A 21,520-nucleotide genomic window follows, 5' to 3' on the forward strand; every position below is an offset into this window, starting at 1 on the left:
GTGCAATAACTATCATGATAGCTCCATTATCCATTACCATTCCACGACATTATTCCATAAACGATGCATTTATTCCCTAGCGGTCTCATGATTAAATTTTGGGTTTAACTCGTAGATGACTGCACTTTCATACTCCACTTGTAATCATGAGATGTGACCTATTTCATTACGGCTCCTCTCCACCACATTTTTCGCAGCCATTCCATAAACGTGTAACATCTCGTACGCAACCATTCAATTCAAAATTCCGACTTCACTCCATTACCCTGCCATTCTGTTAAAGTCACCTCATTCACATACGTCTGCACTTCATTTTGTGAACTCACCTCGGCTGCTCATCCTTTGTTTCCGCTTGCAGTTCCTAAACACTCTCGTTACCTGTTATCCATCTTCCAGTTGCAGCCACTGCGTTTTTGCCATAAACCCTGCAACCTAGCCATCTTACCTCTGCTAAATCCTCAAAAACAATTGAATTTCAGTGGAACTTCAAAACAGAGGAAGGGATGGGATGATTACTAAGGGCAGAACCGTAAGGACCTAAGTATTTAGAAGGTTACCCTCAAGTAAAAGATTTGCTGAAGAAAGAAAAATGGCTACGCTTCATTCAAAAATTTAAAGGCCATAATAAGGAGGTAACAAAAGCCTTTGCACAGTCTTTCAACGGCCAGATGGTGGAAATTGGAGACCTGAAGTTCACGGTCACTAAAGCATCAATAGCAGCTGTGACAGACTTGCCCCATGAAGGTGAGCGTTGTTTTAAAAACAAAAGTGCGGACGAACAGGCATGGAGAATCATATTACAAAACCCAGGTATGGACGTTACCATATTTACAAAAGGAATTCATGTTCATGCATTGAAAGAAGAATGGGCCAGCTTAATGTTAATCATCCAAAAGTTTATCACTTGTGAAGGATGCTTTGGAGTAATGTACATGTATCATGCTAGGCTATTGATGAACTTCTTAGAGAGTCAAACTCTTAATCTACCTTATTTCTTACTGCTGAGTTTGAAAAAGATGAGTACCACAGTCCAAAAGAACATAGGGGACATAGAACCTCATTTATATCATCATGTACTTGTAAGGATTCTCATTGAAGACCAGCTGAAGAAGAACAAAGATACCTGGGAACGGTTCTTAGTAAGAAATTACTTTCAAGAGCCATCCGAGGCACCTGAAAGCAGTACACCAAAGACACTGAGAAGGAGAAGGAGAAAAGAAAAGAGTGTCATAGTCCAAGACTCCCCTGTTAGCAAAACTAAAGAAGTTGGTCAAAAAGAAAAGGAGGAAAGAACTAAGGATAGAAAACAGAGGAAATTGAAAGGAAAAAGGAACATAGAGCCATCTATAGAGGAAGACCATCAAACATTGTTTGAGAGACTAGTGCATCTTCAAAAACAAGCTGCTACATCCAAGAAGAAGGAAAAAGGAAAATAGAGCATGGAAGAAGGGAGTACTAGCCCACAGTATTTAAGAAGAAGCAACAGACTTAGAGGAAAGGGGAGGAAAACACAAGTAAAAGGACCCCACTTCATCGACTTGGGTGGGGAAACACCCGAAAAACCCCCAGCTGGCCGTAGTCCACCTCATCCTCAGTCAAATGTTGAAACTAGTCCTCCAGATGTTGATGTAAGTCCCTCTCGGCCGGAATTAGAAAGCAGTCCTCCTCCTCAACAAGACTTTGAAGTCAGTCCAAGAAAAACACCTGAAATATATCCAAGTCAGCAGGAGGTGTATGATTACCTCGAACCTTTAGAAAATACAGCTGCAAGCCCGAGTACATTGTCCACTCTGCCCCACATGACACAAGATGCACAAGTCCAATCCTTAAAACAAGAAGTGTTTGAATTAGAGGTTCTCAACAGGCATATTAAACAAGAAAATGAAGCACTAAAGGAGCAGAGAAAAGTGGACAAAATCATTCATGATAATACTATGCTACATTTGGGTCTATGGCAGAAGAAGAACAAGAAACTAAAGAAAAAATGCAGAAAGTTGAGCAGCGAATTAATCAATCTCAAATTCAGATGTTTGATAAGGAAACCCAAGATGGTGATAGCACCAAGAAAGAAGAGAAGAGGACTGGATGTACTAGTAGAGGCTTCAGAACATATGGACTAAAGGGGAATGACTAAAATTTTGGTTGCATGAGTACATGCAACACCTTCACAGTGGGGGTATGTTGAGTCCCAAAATTACATCTTCCCTATACACCTTTTTAGCCTTCTTTTCTAGTTACTTGAACCACCAAGCTGTCAAATCATTGCATATTAGTTTAAAAAGAGCTTATAAAATGGTTTCCTAACTATGTCTTGTGATTGCTGTTTGATTTAGATTTTTGCTCAGTCAGCTGCGAAATCTTGTTAGTTTCTGCAGCTAGCTCAACTTTCCGCAGCCATTTTGTTGAAGTCTATGTTACAGGTGTCTACTGGAGAATCCGGCCACATGGGCAAGCTGCAAATGACGTGTACATGGAACGTGTCCCCTTGGTTCAGCCGAATCACTCACAAAAGGCCATGGTCAAGGATAGTCAAAGCGTTGGTCAACCTAAGAGTTTTGCGGTGGCATGACTCTGTTTTTCACCACGTGAAGACTTGCGTGGCAAATTCCTCAATCTCGGGAGGTTTGCTAACACCTGTGGACTATTCTGTGAACCTAAATCCAACGACCACCACTCCTTGGATTTAATTTTCATGGCTACCATATTGCTAGATCTCCAGACGTGGTTATTCACATGTCTGTTTAGCAGCGCAGAATTTAGGAAGTAGTTGTAGCATCCTCAGTTATAAATAACGCGTTATCATACATTGTTATTTAGCTTGATATATGTAATTTTGACTGTTTTACGAGCCCACTGTTCCGTGCTCTATCTTTATCTTATGACTGCATTTTAATATATGAGAAGACAGTGTTCTTAATTTCAGTTTGTGACTGATTGCTGATTGGCCGAGGTTGCAGAGGGACCTTGTACACCAAGGTTCTGTAACTACTGTATAGTTTCTTGCTTTCTTCCATTATGTTACTGTTTCCATAATCGTTTGTTTGTATATATTATACTGTTTTTGATATTCATGTTAACTGTTGTCCATATCCTCTTTTATGCTTTCTCATGATTGTTAACTGATCAGTGTTTTTCTTTCAGGTTCTTGTTGAGAACCCAGGCAATTTCACATAGCTTTTTAATGACTAATGACATGAAATCATCTTGTCCTTCTGCTGATTTATTTTTTGAGTTCTAATTCCAGCACTGTTTATTTCTTTCAATTTGGTTTTGCTCATTTACTTTTATGTAATTTGGAAATCAGATTACTCAATTTGTTTATGATTACCTCTTATAGCCAGAGCGAGACTACTGGTGAGGGGTCAGAATATGAGTTTATGTGATATGATTTAGTTTAATCTTCTGCAAGTTAGTGATTACATTACTCATGTCATTTTCAGTTACCTCCTGTAGCCAGAGCGAGACCACTGGTGACGGATTGAAGTATGAATGCGTAGTTTGATCTTAGTTTCATTTTATGCAATTTAGATATCAGATTACTCAATTTGTTTATGATTACCTCCTATAGCCACAGCGAAACTACTGGTGAGGGGTCAGAATATCAGTTGAAGTAGTATGATTTAGTTTACTTTGTTACATTTTTTGAATTGCTTTAAGTTCAGTTTTTTTCTCTTTTTATATAGCAGCAAGGATACTGGGCTTCATTGTCACTAGCTCACTGTTTGGTACATTTTTATTTTCCTTTAGGAATTGATTTCATCACTGCAAGTGTTAAAACCTTATTGAGAATTTTGAAGTTTGTAAATTATTTTAGAGGTCACCATTGCCTTGAACACTTATATCCATACTTGACTATTTCCATCTCACATTAGGGAATCAACAAAAGATAAACCCAAAAACAAACCGAAAATCACAAATGACAAAGAATTAAGAAATCGGTTATCTTGCACATATAGTGCACTTCACTTCAATCTGGGAGTCGTAAACTGCTGAAGTGAAGTGCACTGTATGTGCAAGATAACCGATTTCTTAATTCTTTGTCGTTTGTGATTTTTGGTTTGTTTTTGGGTTTATCTTTTGTTGATTCCCTAATGTGAGATGGCAAGAGTCAAGTATGGATATAAGTGCTCAAGGCAATGGTCCCCTCTAAAATAATTTCCAAACTTAAAAATTCTCAAAAAGGTTTTAAAGCTTGCAGTGATGAAATCAATTCCTAAAGGAAAATAAAAATGTACCAAACAATGAGCTAGTGACAATGAAGCCCAGTATCCTTGCTGCTGTATAAAAAGAGAAAAAAACTGAACTTAAAGCAATTCAAAAATTGTAACAAAGTAAACTAAATCATACTACAACTCATATTCTGAACCCTCACCAGTAGTCTTGCTCTAGCTATAGGAGGTAATCATAAACAAATTGAGTAATCTGATATCTAAATTGCATAAAATGAAACTAAGATCAAACTACGCATTCATACTTCAATCCCTCACCAGTAGTCTCTCTCTGGCTATAGGAGGTAACTGAAAATGACATGAGTAATATAATCACTAACTTGCAGAAGAGTAAACTAAATCATATCACATCAACTCATATTTTGACCCCTCACCAGTAGTCTCGCTCTGGCTATAGGAGGTAATCATAAACAAATTGAGTAATCTAATTTCTAAATTGCATAAAAGTAAATGAGCAAAACAAAAGTGAAAGAAATAAACAGTGCTGGAATTAGAACTCAGAAAATAAATTAGCAGAATGACAAGATGATTTCATGTCATTAGTCATTAAAAAGCTATGTGAAATTGCCCGGGCTGTCTACAAGAACCTGAAAGGAAAACAATGATCAGTTAACAATCATGAGAAAGCATAAAAGAGAATATGGACAGCAGTTAACATGAATATCAAAAACAATATAATATATACAAACAAATGATTATCGAAACAGTAACATAATGGAAGAAAGCAAGAAACTATACAGTAGTTACAGAGCCTTGGTGTACAGGGGCCCTTTGCAACCTCGGCCAATCAAGAATCAGTCACAAACTGAACTTAAGAACATTGTCTTCTCATATATTACAATGCAGCCATAAGATAAAGATAGAGCACGACATAGTGGGCTCGTAAAACAGTCAAAATTACATATATCAAGCTAACTAACAAGTGTATGATAACACGTTATTTATAACTGAGGATGCTACAACTACTTCCTAAATTCTGCGCTGCTAAACAGACATGTGAATAACCACGTCCAGAGATCTAGCAATTTTTGGGTTGTGTTATATTCTTTCCACGACTAACCCTTTATTCTTTGGACCCTATATTAGGTTGGGCGAACCTACCTATGGTTTTCGGTCAATGGTATTGGATGCTTCAGCATGTATAAATATATATTGTAACATTGAAAGGAATATAATGAAAAATCAAGCTGGTAGTCCCGGTTTTGGGATCCAAGGGAAAATCTCTGTGTATATGTGTTTTATGTGTTATGCTCTCGCATTTTTTATTTTTTTGTGATTTAGAATTCGTATGTAGGTAATTTATGTACGGGGTTAAAACCTACATTTGGTATCAGAACTGCTTTGGCTTCAAGGGGATGCCTTTGTTGCTGAGGTGTTTTGCTCGGGCCTGTGGAAGACCCTGTTCAGTGGGAGATCTGCGAGATCGATTCTGGTGGTGAAAGAAGATGGTGAGCAGCGGAAAGATATAGATCAAGAAGTTCAATGGTCAGAGTTTTGAGTTGTGGAAACTCAAGATGGAGGATCTGTTGGTGGATAAAGATCAGTGGATCGTGGTAGATCTAGGTACTAAGCCAACAGGAGTGACCGATGAAGAATGGAAGAAGTTGGATCGGAAGGCAAAGATCACAATACGATTGTGTGTCTCAGATTCAGTATTGTTGAATGTATCAGGGGAAGCTACGGCGAAGTCTTTGTGGGACAAGTTAGGGACTTTGTACCAATCTAAGTCTCTGGTGAATAAACTATTCCTGCGGAAAAATCTGTATGGCCTGAGGATGAAAGATGGAGACTCGGTGATTGAGCATCTGAACGCATTTAATACTGTGGTAAGTCAATTAGCGTCTGTTGATATTAAAATTTCAGATCAAGATAAGTGCATCAGTTTGTTGTGTTCTCTACCAGATTCGTGGGATAGTCTGGTTATTGCAATAGGTAGCAATGTAACTTCTTTGCAGTTTGATGAAATAGTCTCAGCCTTGCTGACGGAGGAGATGAGATGGAAAAATATGGAGAGCTAGAATGGTGATGCCTTGTCTGTATGAGGACGGTCCCAGAATAGAAACAAAAATAAGTCATCGAGTGGGAGATCTAAATCTAGAGGGAGATCTAAATCTCCAGGAAAACCTGTAAAGGTGGTGTACTGGAAATGCGGAAAGGAAGGGCACTTCAAAAGGGACTGTAAATCTAAAGCTCCTGATAAAGGAAAGGGATCTGATGATGCTCCTTCTACAGAGGCGAAAACCACCTCAGATGAAGGTGGGGATGTGTACTTGGCTTCTTCAAGTACACATGTAGATCATGAGGCATGGTTGATTGACTCAGGTGCATCCTTTCACTTCACTCCCCATAGAGAGTGGTTCTGCGAGTACGAGAAATACGATGGTGGTGATGTCTTCTTAGGAGATGATAGGAAGGCTAGAATCATTGGTCGTGGAAAATAAAGTTGAAGTTGCAAGGTGGAAGGGTTAGAACACTTCCGGGTGTTCTGCATATTCCTGCATTGGCTAGAAATATGATTTCTGTAAGCAAGTTGGATGATGCAGATGTAAAAACATTGTTCGAGAAGGACACCTGGAAGATAGTTCGGGGAGCACTGGTATTGATGCGGGGAGTTCGGACTGGAACTCTTTACAAGCTGCAAGGCAGCACTGTTGTTGATGGATGCAATAGTTCTGTGGTTCCTGAAAGTGGAGCTGAAAATCTAGTGGTCTCTAGAGAGAAGACCATGCTGTGGCATCAAAGGCTTGGACATATTGGAGAGAAGGGCCTTCGAATACTTCATGGTACAGGAATGGTAGAAGGTATGAGTAATAGCTCTCTGGATTTTGATTTCTGTGAAAATTGTGTATATCGGAAGCAGAATCGGGTGAGTTTCCCCTCTCGTGGTAAGAAGGCGAAACAGATATTAGAGCTTGAGCACAGTGATGTGTTTGGACCTGTGAAGGTTCCATCACTGGGTAAGTCTGTGTACTATGTATCATTTATAGATGAATTCTCAAGGAATACATGGATATATTTCCTTAAGAAGAAATCTGAAGTCTTTGACAGGTTTAAAGAATTTAAGGCTCTGGTGGAAAATCAGATAGAGAAGAAGATAAAGGTGTTGAGGACAGATAATGGTGGAGAGTTTTGCAGCAAGGAATTTGAAGAATTCTATAAGAAGTGTGGTATAGCATGACAGAAGACTACTCCATATACACCTCAGCAAAATGGAGTCACAGAAAGGATGAACAAGACATTGATGGAAATGGCAAGAAGCATGCTCAGTGGTGCCGGGTTAGGACAGGATTTATGGGCAGAGGTAGTGGATACTGCATGTTACTTGGTCAACATGTCACCTTCATCAACGTTGGAGGATAAGACTCCACAAGAAATATGGACTGGTAAGAAACCCTCTCTTTCACATCTGAGGGTATTTGGATGTGATGCATATGTACATGTTCAAAAGGAGAAATGAACCAAGTTGGATAGTAAATCTAAAAAGTGCATCTTTATTCGGTATAAGGATGGTTTAAAGGGTTATAAGCTTTGGAACCCAGTCACACGAAAGGTTGTGTACAGCCGATATGTGGTGTTCAGAGAGGTAAAAGATGTTATTAAACATGAAATCCAACCAAAGGAACCTGAGAAGATAGAGTTTGAGCTAAAGGAGGAAGAATCAGACTCTGCAGCAGAGGAGGAATCAGAAGATGAAGAGCCACAAACTCTGACTGTGAGAAGATCAGTTCGAGAAAGAAGGCAGCAAGAAAGGTATAGTCCTTCTTCTTTCTGTTCAAATTTTGCTTTGTCTGTTACTGATGATGATCCCAGAACTGTGAAGGAAGCAGTAGATTCAGAGGATGGAAAACTATGGAAATAGGCCATGGTTGATGAAATGGCATCTTTGCACAAAAATGAGGCTTGGGATCTAGTGGAGTTGTCGGCTGGAAGGAAACCCATTGGCAACAAATGAGTGTTTAAAAAGAAGACAAATGCAGAAGGGAAGGTGGCGAAATACAAAGCTCGGTTGGTAGAAAAAGGTTATTCCCAGGTGCCGGGAATTGATTTTGGTGATATTTTCTCCTGTTGCCAAGGTAACTTCTATTAGGTTACTTTTATCTGTTGCTGCTTCTTTTGATTTTGAGGTAGAACAGATGGATGTGAAGACAACATTTCTTCATGGGGATTTGGAAGAGGAAATCTACATGAAGTAACTTGAAGGCTTTGCGGTGAAGGGTAAGAAAGAACTGGTATGCAAGTTAAAGAAGTCTCTGTATGGGTTAAAACAGTCACCAAGGATGTGGTATCAGAAATTTGATACATTTATACGGGGACTTGGCTTCACCAAAAGCAAAGTAGATCATTGTGTGTATTTTAAATTAATTGCTGACCGTGTTATTTATCTGGTCTTGTATGTGGATGATATGTTGCTGGTTGGAAATGACAAAGAAATTATCCAAGATTTGAAGACCCAATTGTCCTCCAAATTTGACATGAAATATCTTGGTGCTGCAAACTATATTTTGGGCGTGGAAATTAAAAGAGATCAGGCAAAGAGGAAGCTCTGGTTAAACCAGAGGAATTATGTCGAGACAATACTGCAGAGGTTTAATATGCAGGATAGTAAATCGGTGAAGGTTCCTATTCCTGTAGGTGTGAGGTTATCTGCTGAACAGTGTCCCAAGACACAAGAAGAGGAAATGGACATGTCCCGTGTTCCATATGCGAGTGCAGTCGGTAGTCGGATGTATGCAATGTTCTATACTAGACCAGACATTGCACATGCAGTGGGAGTATTGAGCCGGTTTATGTCAAAACCAGGGAAGGAGAACTGGACAACAGTGAAGCAGGTTTTCAGGTATTTGCGTGGCACTAGTGATTATGGTTTGTGCTACCAAGGAAGACCGGGATTGGAAAGAGTGTTGGATATTCGTGGCTTTGTTGATGCAGACTGGGCTGGATATCTGGATCAGAGAAGATCTACAAGTGGGTATGTGTTTAACCTATTTGGAGGTGCAGTCAGTTGGATGAGTAAGAAACAATCTGTAGTGGCACTATCAACTACAGAGGCAGAATACATGGCAGTGACTCATGCAAGTAAGGAAGCCGTTTGGTTGCAGAGATTGTGTTCAAGTATGGGGTTATTACAGGGAGCTATAAGAATAGACTGTGACAGCCAAAGTGCAATTTTCTTGGCAAAGAACCTTGATTATCATTCAAAGACAAAGCGCATTGATGTTCAGTATCACTTTGTGAGGGATATGATAGAAGACAAAAAGGTGTTGCTGGTAAAGGTGGACACTTTGAAGAATACTACAGATGCATTGACAAAATTTGTGAGTTCTGAGAAGTTCTCTTGGTCTAGAGAAACAATGGGCATTTTAGGGCTGGAAAAATGACTAAGCTCTCTTGTGGCCCCCTGTGGAAAGAAAACAACAAGTGGGAGATTGTTGGGTTGTGTTATATTCTTTCCACGACTAACCTACATAGTGAACCGGGGGGTTAGAGGGGGGGGCGGAGCCCCCCCTTCGTTGCGCTGATTGCGCAGCGGGGGGGTCATGCCCCCCCTGTCCAGGGGGTTTGAGGGGGGCGGGTAGCCCTCCTCTACGGGGTCCGGGGCAGCGCCCCAGGAATTTTTTTTTTGGACTCTATATTAGGTTGGGCGAACCTACCTATGGTTTTTGGTCCATGGTTTTGGACGGAATGGCATGTATAAATATGTATTGTAACATTGAAAGGAATATAATGTAAAATCAAGCTGGTAGTCCCGATTTTGGGATCCAGGGGAAAATCTCTCTGTATATGTGTTTTATGTGTTATGCTCTCGAATTGTTTATTTTTCTGTGACTTAGAATTCATATGCAGGTAATTTCTATACGGGGTTAAAACCTACAACAATATGGTAGCTGTGACAATTAAATCCAAGGAGTGGTGGCTGTTGGATTTAGGTTCACGGAACAGTCCATAGGTGTTAGCACACCTCCTAAGATTGAGGAATTTGCCATGCAAGTCTTCACATGGTGACAAACAGAGTTCTACCACCATAAAACTCTTAGGTTGACCGCCGCTTTGACTATCCTTGACCATGGCCTTTTGTGAGTGATTCGGCTGAACCAAAGGGACGCGTTCCATGTACACGTTATTTGCAGCTTGCCCATGTGGCCGGATTCTCTAGTAGACACCTGTAACACAGAATTCAACAAAATGGCCGCGGAAAGTTGAGCTGGCTGCGGAAACTGACAAGATTCCGTGGCTGACTGAGAAAAAATCTAAATCAAACAACAGTCACAAGACATAGTTAGGAAACCATTTTATAAGCTCTTTCTAAACTAATATGCAATGATTTGATAGCTTGGTGGTTCAAGTAACTGGAAAAGAAGGCTAAAATGGTGTATAGGGAAGATGTAAGTTTGCGACTCAACAAGTACTACCTTATCTAGAGCTATGAGGATAAATACATAAAGTGGACCACACTGCGGCAGAGAAGATACCATGACATGCTAAGTTTACCAGTGATTTCCATACCCTTCACACTAAGCTGGGTATCAAGAATTCTGATAAACATTTGGTACTCAAGTACCGCAGTTGTCTACACAAGTACATCCAGGATGATACCTAGTTCATATACATCTCCTCTCTCAGCATGACATACTGGTACACTGTTAAGATTGAGCATAAGTCTAAACAGAAAAAGCGAGGCTTTAGATCCATGAATCTGAGGCAAGGGAAGGGAGCCCCCAAACTGCAGAACAAAGGGCAAAGCCAAGGCGAGGTGACCCAAGATAACCCGTCGAAGATGAAAGCAAAGAACAACACTATGAAGTCAATGAAGGACACGAGAAAGTGGTGTGAGTTCCATAAGAGCTCCATTAACAAAATAAGTGAGCGTCGGGCCAAGCAATCACTGGTGGCCCAGCTAAAGGCTTCTTAGTTAGACACATGTTCCAACACTAAGTTAGAACCTGACAAGGGGAATGACTAAGGGAAGCAGATCATTGACGCAGAGCCCTATGCCACTATGGCCACCACCAAGATCCACAAAATTGAGCCTTAATTTCCAGAAGAGGGGGAATACCTATTCCACTCATAGATGTGGGTGGAGGGTTCTCCATTGCAATTCATTGTCGATAGCGAGAGCCAACAGAACCTCATTTCAGTAGAGGTTGTGAAGCAGATGGGCCTACCAGCTACAACACATACGCAATCATACACCATCTAGTGGCTTCACCAAGGACGAGATCTTCACATCAGGCAACATTATCGCCTTCCCTACAACATCAAGCCCTTCATGGATGAGGTATAGTGTGATGTTTCTCCTCTTGAAGATTGTGTTGTATTATTAGGACAACCATACTTGTGGAAGCATCATGTTGTATATGAGTCTAAACCTCACTCTGTTATTATTTCTTTATGTAGTAAGTTACACAGGATACCAGAGTTAGGCCCATCTATCGCCATCTCCTTGATCTCTGCTAAGAAATGCAGTAAGGTCATCTCCTAGACTGGGAAATTTGTTTTCTTTTTTATTCGCTCTCAAATTAAGGGGAAGGTTGTGGCCGAAAAAATGGCCCCCAGGAAGGGTTCCTCCAAGCTATAGAATCAGGTGGATACACTCGTGGAATAACAGAGGGGCATATTCTCCTCGCCCACATGGGCACCCTTTCATGGTCAAGTCAAGCATTCGATCGATCTGACTCATGGAGCACCTCTACCCAATGGGCCAATATATCACTTCTCCATTATATAAAATGAAGAGATCAAGTGGAAAATCTAGGATTTGCTGCAAAAATGGCACATTTGACCAAGCTCATTGCATTGTGGGAGCCCAATTGTACTTGTACAGAATAAGGATGGGACCTGGAGGCTCTGCATTGATTATTGGGCATTAAACAAAATCATTGTCAGGAACAGGTATCCAATGCCATGGATTGATGATCTACTGGACCAACTCAAGGGGGCCAGGTATTTAACCAAGATCAATCTAAAGTCTGTTTATCACCAGGTCCCAATAGATCCCACAGATGTATGGAATATCACTTTTAAATCCAAGGAAGGCCATTTCAAATGGTTGGTTATTCCCTTCGGGTTGACAAATTCCCCTGCTACTTTTATGAGGCTAATGGATGACACCTTGTAGTACTTCACCAACTCGTTCATCGTGGTTTATCTGGATGACATCATCATCTTTAAAAAGAGTTGGGAAGAACACTTGCGACACATTCGACGGGTCCTTCAAACCCTTCGACAACACATACTGTGTGCCAACTTGGAGAAATGCACATTTGGCATGAGCCAGGTCCAATACTTGGGTTAGATGAGTGCGGCATGCATGTGGGCCCGACTAAGATCCAAATCATTCAGAATTGGCCAACCCCGACCACCTTAATGGAGCTTCACAACTTTTTGGGCCTTGCAAATTTTTATCGGACATTCATGTTGGGGTTTTGCCATATTACTTAGTCTTTGAGTCAGATTACTAAGGGTGGGGTGAAAGAAAAGTTTTACTAGTTTGAGTCCCAAGAGAAGGCATTCATTGAGTTGAAGCACCGCCTTTGCTCTGCACTAGTACTCACACTACCAGACCTGCAGCAGCCATTTGAAATCGAGACAAATGCCTCAGACTATGCTATTGGTGCAGTCCTCACCCAGCACAGGCATCCAATGGCCTAGCATAGTGAGACACTTTATGATACAAATCGGAAGTACCCCACCTATGATAAAGAGATGTATTCCATCATGTAGGCTTGTCGATAGTGGAAGCACTACATTCTAGGGAAGGAGATAGTCATCCAGACCGATCATCGACCTCTTCAGTTTATACAGATACAACGGAAGTTATAGAACGATCGCCATCAGAAGTGGTCTACATATCTACAACAGTTCCACTTCAACTTAGAAATAGAAAAAGGTAGCACCAATCATGTTGCAGACTGCCTCATCCAACCCCTAGTTGTAGCACTTAATATTGTTCTCAACTCTTGTGGTCATGAGACCTCTGGATGGTTGCAACTATACATAAATGATTCAGAGTTTTCCTCCACATACCAGATGCTAGTAGATGGAAAGCAAGTTCCTGATTTCCACCTCTAGGACGTATTATTATGATACTTGGGCCACCTTTGTGTTCCTTCAAGAGAGCATGCCAAGCTGATTTGGAAGGCGCACTATAGTTGGGTTGCATGACACTTCAGTATGGAGTAAAAATGTGGTTGTACTACAAAAGTACTTTTATTGGCCCAAACTCTGACTGGATGTTGGAAAATATACCAGATCCTCCATTTCCTTCGCAATCACCAAGCCAACCATCAAGAAGCAAGGCATGTACACTCCTATGCGTACTCCAAGCTAGCCATGGGAATCCATCTCCATGGACTATATGTATGTCCTCCCTTGTTCCAAGCATAGTAATCACTGTGTATTCGTGGTTGTGGACAGATTTTCTAAGGTGGCTATATTGGTGGTCTACAAGAAGAGTATCACCACAAAGGACACTGCCAAAATATTCTTTGAACGAGTAGGGGTACATTTTGGGATCCTAAAAACTATTATATCAGATCGGGATAGTAGGTTCCCAAGCACATTTTGGTCAAGCCCATGGACAGTATTGAACACCAAGCTCACCAAGTCAACTACTTTCCATCCCCAGACTGATGTTCAGATGGAGGTTGTCAATAGGATTATAGTGCCCATACTCTGCATGTACAACTCCAAGCATCCTTGAACCTAAGATAAGAGTCTTCCATATGTGCAACACAATTATAATAGAGCTCTCTATAGCTCACTTGGTCACAGTCCATTTTAAGTGAGTCTAGGAATTGAACCATTGTGTCTGATTAATGTTGCCATGCCTCACGTGACTACACAGACAAAATCCACAAATGTATTGTTTGAGGCTAATAAAGTGACCATATTTATTGAACACATCCAACACATCTGCCAACAAGTTCATGACATCCTGGAGAATTCAAATGCCAAGTACAAGCAATGATATGATCAGCATCGGGTGCCACATAAGTTTCAAGTACGTGATAAAGTTGGTTACATTTTAATAAAGAATGCCTTACCGAAACTGATCGAAAGCTCAGACCACTCTGATATGGTCCTTACACCATTACCAAGGTTGTGGGAGATAATTCTTTTGAGCTGAACATTCCCCCATTCCTTGGATTTCACCTAGTGTTCAACGTGGACCGCCTTCAGCCATACTTTCCACCATTACTAGACACATCAAACATTGCAGAAAAGCTCATACCAGCACAGTTAAACCCAAACTACACGGAACAGACCATAACTGATCAGATTATGGACACAGAGGTCAAGAAAACTTGTCAGTAGAAGATCAAACTATATCGTGTTGTCAAAGCTGACCAACTCCTACACCAAAGCAAGTGTCTCACTATGGACCAAGTTCAACAAAAATTTTGTCACGTCATGGAAGCTCTACACGTAATGGGGACAATTGCTTCATAAGAGGGGAGGAATGATCCAGGTGGATATTGGTGGCCACCCACCTATTCCACTTAGACCTCCAGTTGGTTTCATTTATTTCTTTGTTTATTTCAGCATTTACTATTTTTAGCATTTTTTCGGGTCCTAAACATCCGCAACAGTTTTGACCCCCTAAACGACGTTTTTTTGAGGTCCATTGCAGGCATGTTGTTGTAGGCAACAACCTATGGAAAATCTTGTAGTACTTGGAGATACCTTTCCAACAAGGTATCGTATGCACCAAATAGAGATAATATGACCATGTTATGACCCCGGGAAGTTGGATGCCCAACTAAACCTAATGGGGTCCACAAACTCTTGGCATTACATCTTCTAGGGTTATGGTTTTGGTTGTTTAGGGCTTTCTCATGTTTTTCAATAATAAATAGGGCCTTGAGCCTCAATGTTACACAGTTCAGAGGCATGTAGCTGCTACATCTCTTCTCAGAGATAAGTTACCATCGCCCAAGCTAGTCTTATTTTCATTATGTTTAGACTTAGGAAATATTAGAAAATTGGTTAATAATCTAATTAATTCATTTCTAGGTGGAATTTCGATAAATGATTTCTATGTTTTAGATATTCCATGTATTCTAGCCTCTCCACCAAATTTTGTGGCTAGAACACATCTGATGCTACAAAAACTAACACTCCCTCTTAGCAAGGACTATGTTCTCTCTAGTCATGCACATCTTGCCACATCACCCTATCTTTGTATCACCTCCTGTCATGTTGTTGATGTCTTGTTATTCCTACCCACCAATTACTATTCAAATTTGATGCTCCATCTGTGCTGCTGCTGACACTACAATACTCCTACCAACATTACATCTACACTGCAACTCCCTCTCATATGTTACTATTGCAACTGCAACTGAGAAGTATCCAAAATAATGAATCAACTATGTTCATAATGATGCATCTTCCTTCTAAGAATTTGAATGCTACTACCATTTTCATTTTCACTAAAGAATTTACATTGTTGCTAACTCTGCCATGGTGCCATTCTACACTGCTGCTAACACTGCACTATGCTCCTTAGAATTTGACTGCCATTAGTCTGCAACTGTCACTAGGAATATTACTCCATCACTAACGCTAATCCATCATGCTACTGAATATTGGGGCCCCATAGAGAGGTAATGATCCATAAGGTACATCCTCAAGGACCCTATCCAATCTTTGTAGCTCTCTGGTGCTAAAACTCCAAGTCACCCCACCTCACTCCTGGATGTATGACTGACATCATCGCGAAGTATTCCTTCAACCTAGAGGAAAACTTATATATCTCAGCATGTGTTGTTGCCTAGTCATGATTCTCCTACTTATCCTTCTTTCGAAGAGGACACTACATATTGTAGTGGCCAGACCCACTATACGTGAAGCACTTGACCTTAGATAGGTCATTCCTCTTCTTCTTCTACTCCCCATTCCCCTTATTGAGACCCTTTGATATGAAAATCACAGTTTCCTCCTCCTTCACACCCATTGGTCCGCTGCTACTATTGCCACTGTTGGAGATCTTTAGTAGGGCTTGCCTCAACTCCTCTTGTTGCAAGTCAGCCCACATTCTGTCCCATCCTGGTAGCGTGTCTCTACCCAATATACTTTGGATGAATACTTGCCAATCCTCTCAGACACTGTTTAGTGTCAACCGTACTAGCTCGTAAGGTTGAGGTGTTGCCCCAATAGTTGCAAGCTTGTCTCAACCCTCTTGAATCATGGTGAGAAGGGGATGTATGCCTTCCCCTTTTGACATCTTGGCGCATCTCAATTTTTCTTCTAGGAACATTTTCCTCTACTCAGAAGTACCCTAGTATTGCATGGAGATAACATCCCACATCTCTTTGGTTGTTCCCTTGGTCATTATACGTGAGACTATATGATCCCATTCTCCATATACAATCAACTACTCTGACTTCACCATTACTTTCCTATATTCCTTAAATTGGTCTACATGCTAAGGAACTGCCACCACATTATCTATGTAGGCTTTCAGTCCATATTCATCTAGAAGGAAGGACATCCTAGCCTTCCAAATGACATAGTTAGAAGTTCCATCCAACCTATCATGACCTCTAAGCCATGTTGTGGCCACCTCTCATCAAGTCAAAAACTCCATCTTTCCCTTTGCTTGGATGTTGCTCGATTACTCACACTCCCTTTTGGAATGCACAGATATGTGAGTTGCTACTTCCAATTTTCCAGGAAAAATCAAACTTCTAAGACTCGAAGTTCCCTGAAAGAAATTTTCCCTCTGATGTGTGTGAATTTCTATTCCACCCGACACTGGTTATGGAGGTGAAAAGCCTTTGCATCCAACCAAGGAATATTCTTAGTGAAAATATGAGCTATTACTGCTCCCTCTAAGTGTTGGAATCGCTAATACGGGCAACTCGGTTTTTTGCAACTGTACAATTGAAAATCGAATTCTTGCCCCAACAATTTGGCTTGCCTGTCTACGAACTACGTTGTCTCAAATAATTTCAGTCTATGGCTCACTCTGAGTAGCGAAATTCTCTTCTTTGCTTTCGAGCTTCCAGGTTGATCACTCATGCATTAATACGATGTGAAAATTCCAAAGCTAAAATCTTATTGCAACAACTGGAAATTATTCCTATAATTTTTAATTATTTTTAACAATTTATTTTCGACGACAAATACTAAATAATTCACATTACAAGCTTCACAAATAAAACATTGTGGAAATAATAATGCTGAAAACCGAGAAAATAATAACACACATGCAATAGAAATGACATCATTATTTTTTGGGTAATTCTCTAGGGAAAAACCCAACTTGGGAAAACTGGTGTAGCAACTGAGGGTTTTTATTATTATGCAGTAGTGATAAATTTTGAGTACAATAATATGGATACTAAAATCTGTCAATCCTGCAGAAAAAAATACTAGTGAAAATACTAGAGGGAAATTACCTTCACTCTAGGCAATTCTAGCACTGAATTGCTTGAGAAAATCAAGTCATCCAAGTAGGCCTCTGTGGGCTCTGCATCAACCTAATGTTGCATGTTGCAACTACTACCCAAACTAACTACTAATCTAGTCGGCATGTTTGATGGTCACTGGGAAAACCTCTATCTGACACTTAGGGACTCCTTCTCGGCCTCTGAAACTGAAAATGTCTACCCTCTTTAGCAAATCCAGTTGCCTTCTTGAGGCTCTGCATTGCCTCTATGTAGCCTGCTGGAGAAACCTTGGCCTCTCTACAAATGTACTCGATGGATCTGGAAAACTTCCTCCAACCTCACTGTGCCTGCTCCTCATTGTCTCTGCTTCCTCACTAGAGCTCAAATTATCTGGGAACTAACTGCTGCAACTGTGGAAAAATCGAATTCTCCAAGTGACTCTAGTGTATTCTCCATCACCACATCGATCCCTTCTTATATCTTCTTGTTTGGACTCCAATGTCCAAGATTAAATCTTAATCGATGGCTCAAGTCATTTCTGGATCGATCTTTGTGATTTTCTAGAGAACTCTCACATTGGCTTAATTAATTCTGATTAATTAATTAATTTTCCTAACTTTAGACTTAGGAATTATTAAAAAATAGGTTAATAATATAATTAAGTCATTTGTAGGTGGAATTTCCATAAACGATTTATGGGTTTAGGATATCTCATGTATTCTAGCCTCTCCACCAAATTTCGTGGCTAGAACACATTTGATGCTACAAAAAATAACAATGAAAGCTTCTACTACGGTTTTCACACAAGATCCATTGCATAAATGAAAAGAGAGAAAAAGTGTGCCTTTTTTCCTTCACTTTCTGATGTGAGATTTGAATAGATCAGCTTCAAAAAATTCTACTCCAACTTCTAGATATCATGTTTCTATTACTGACCTAAATAACCTACACACATCATAAACCATACAAGCAAAACCATCTTTCCAAAAAGACATTTTCAAATTTTAACAGTAGATCTAATAAGATAATAATCAAATCCAAAAACAAATCACACATAAAGAGATAAACTTTGGGGAGTAACCTTCATAGCATATTTATTAACAAAAGAATTGTTTACATATACCTTGATGTTGTATACATCCTTTTGAGATTTTGTTATCCTTCTTGGCTTATTTTCTATGATCAGGAACACCACATGAATACAAAGAATTGGTCCTAAGAATTCTACCAAAATAAAGGTAACAATATATGTGTTTCCTTTATCTTCTCTCTCCCTCAAAGTGCTTCCTTGTATAGGATTTTCATAGTATCTAGGAGGATGAATCTAGATACCTGGGTCCAAGGGAAGTTAGGATAAATGATTTAATTATAAACCCGTTTCATGGTAATCTTATCCATATTCGAGTTTATCATCTTTTTAAGCCCAAATCTCTAAGAGTTGGCCCTCCATTACCCCTTTCTTAAAGTCAATTTGTTGTGTAAAGAGTTGCATTGCTTTATTGTAATTGGAAAGTAGAAATGCCATACCGAGTTGGCGAGGATAGGAAGCGATGAAGCTTGAAAGAGAATTTTTTCAACAATATGGGGGAGGCATGTCAACCCTCAACTAGTGTGAGTTAAAGGTAGTTTCTTATTCAAACCTAAGGGTGGCAAATAAGTTGACAACATAAGCTCACCCTTTCTTCTTTCCATTGTTTTGTAGAGTAGTGGGATTAACCAAGTTCAACTACTTTGATTTAGTGAAGGTTGTATGATATTGACCTTGGTGTTCTATTGTACTTATGGCAACACAATATTACCTTTTGGGGTCCCTTGGAAAGGTTATTACATGTTACCTTATGGAGAGCTCCCATATGAGAAATAAGTCATGGACACGCCATCACTAATATATTAAGGGTTTTGGAAGGGTTTAGGTATAGGTGTAGGGGTTCGCATACATGAAGGTCGAATTTAAACCCTCAACATATCTAATATAGTGCCTACGTCTTATTACTGGATAAAGGCGGTATGTCAAATTTTAATAGGCATGTGATGCCCTAGCAATATTTAGATATGTAGTAATTCTTGTAGTGATTGTTTCCATGTGAAAAAGATGGTTTTTCATATTGATAAAGATGAACCATTGAAACTCTCAAGTTTTTTTTTACTTAAGAGTTGGGAGCACCTCGATCATTGTATAAAGCTGTCTAGATTAAGTGTAGATAATTTTATACAATTATTTTTAATACCAAAATATATGTGAGACTATTCACATAAATTTGGACCACCATACAAATTTTCTTAAAAATACAGAATACATTAACAATTTAAAATCTCATAAACTCTTTATATAATTCTTTTAATTATAAACCATTTTTTATATATATCACTAATAATCTTTTTAAAATAAAATAAGAACTTTGTTTTTTAATTTGTTCTACACTTGCCTTTTAATTTGAGGAAGTGTGGTATAAGATATAAATTTGAACTATCATAAAGTTTCTGGTAAGAATACAACATACATTATTAATTTAAAATCTCATACACTCTTTATATAATTCTTTTAATTATAAACCAATTTATATATATGGTTAATAATTTTTTTAAGATAAAATATGAAATCTATTTTTAGTTTGTTTTACTTTTGTTTCGCTCAGTCAAGTCACATTGTAGATCGTACATTGTGTATATGCAAAATATACCAGGACAAAAGCTAAAGGGACAATATGGGAAAGTGTGGTATAAGATATAAATTTGAAATATCATACAAGTTTATTTAAGCATACAATATACATTATCAATTTAAAATCTCATAAACTTTTTATATAATTCTTTTAATTATAAACAAGTTTATATACAGTTAATAATCTTTTTAAAATAAAATAGGAAATTTATTTTTAATTTGTTCTACCTCTTATTTCGCTAGTCAAGTCACATTGTAGATTGTGCATTGTGTATATGCAAAATATACCAGGACAAAAGGTAAAGGGACAGTATGGGGAAGTGTGGTATAAGATTTAAAGTAAAGTTAAAATAGGAAATTAAATTACACGAGTGAAGTCACATTGTATGTATCAGGACAAAAGGCAAAGGTGCAAGATTTAAGGTAAATGTGAAGGGAGCGTTTGGAGAAATGTGGTACAAGATTTAAAGCAAAGAAAAATAGGAAATTAAGTTACAGTGCTTTTTATGGGAAATTTATTTTTTAAATAAATCATTTAGCAAAATAAAAGTGTTTAAAAAAATGAGTTAATAAATCGAAAAAATTTAATGAAACCTTAACTAAATCGAACGAAAACACATAAAACTTACGAACTAGAAAGAAGAAAGCTCACCAAAACTGGGGCGATTTTAGTGGGCTGTTCCATCGCTGCACGCCGTTGACATGCGGGATGGGTACGAGCGATGCAGTGCATCATCGATTCAGGAGTCCGAGCCCCATCGTGGGTTCTCCGACCAAAGGGCTTAGGTTTTCACATAGTAAAAGGACAAAACCTGTAGGAGTGCCACTGACGTCATACTTGTGTATGACACATCACATCCGACGGTTTTGGAATGAGATAGATAATGTTAATTATAGAAGATACTGATGGCGTGGAAACCATGTATTGGGATTCCTCTCGACGTAGAACAACGTCGCTGTTTTCATTATCTGTTCAGTGGCCCTCTCTGATTTCTTGAGATACTTGAAAAAAGCGTGTAAAAAGCGTGTAGTCTAATTGGGAGTTGTCCCGAAAGTTATGGAAATTTGGATTATATTTAGAGAAAATTTGGTTACGGTTTTTGTAATTCAAGTTATAGTTGGTAGATTTCAAAATTTTAAGTGTTTTAGATGTTTTTGATGGTGCTGAATCTATTTCCACTATCAAAAATACATTCAAATACTTTTTCTACAAAAAAAATTAAAATTATTTTATC

This window comes from Pinus tabuliformis, chromosome 8 (genome assembly GCF_031772625.1).
Source record: "Pinus tabuliformis cultivar Carrire ecotype Pingquan chromosome 8, CPIR1, whole genome shotgun sequence".
Taxonomy (NCBI): domain Eukaryota; kingdom Viridiplantae; phylum Streptophyta; class Pinopsida; order Pinales; family Pinaceae; genus Pinus; species Pinus tabuliformis.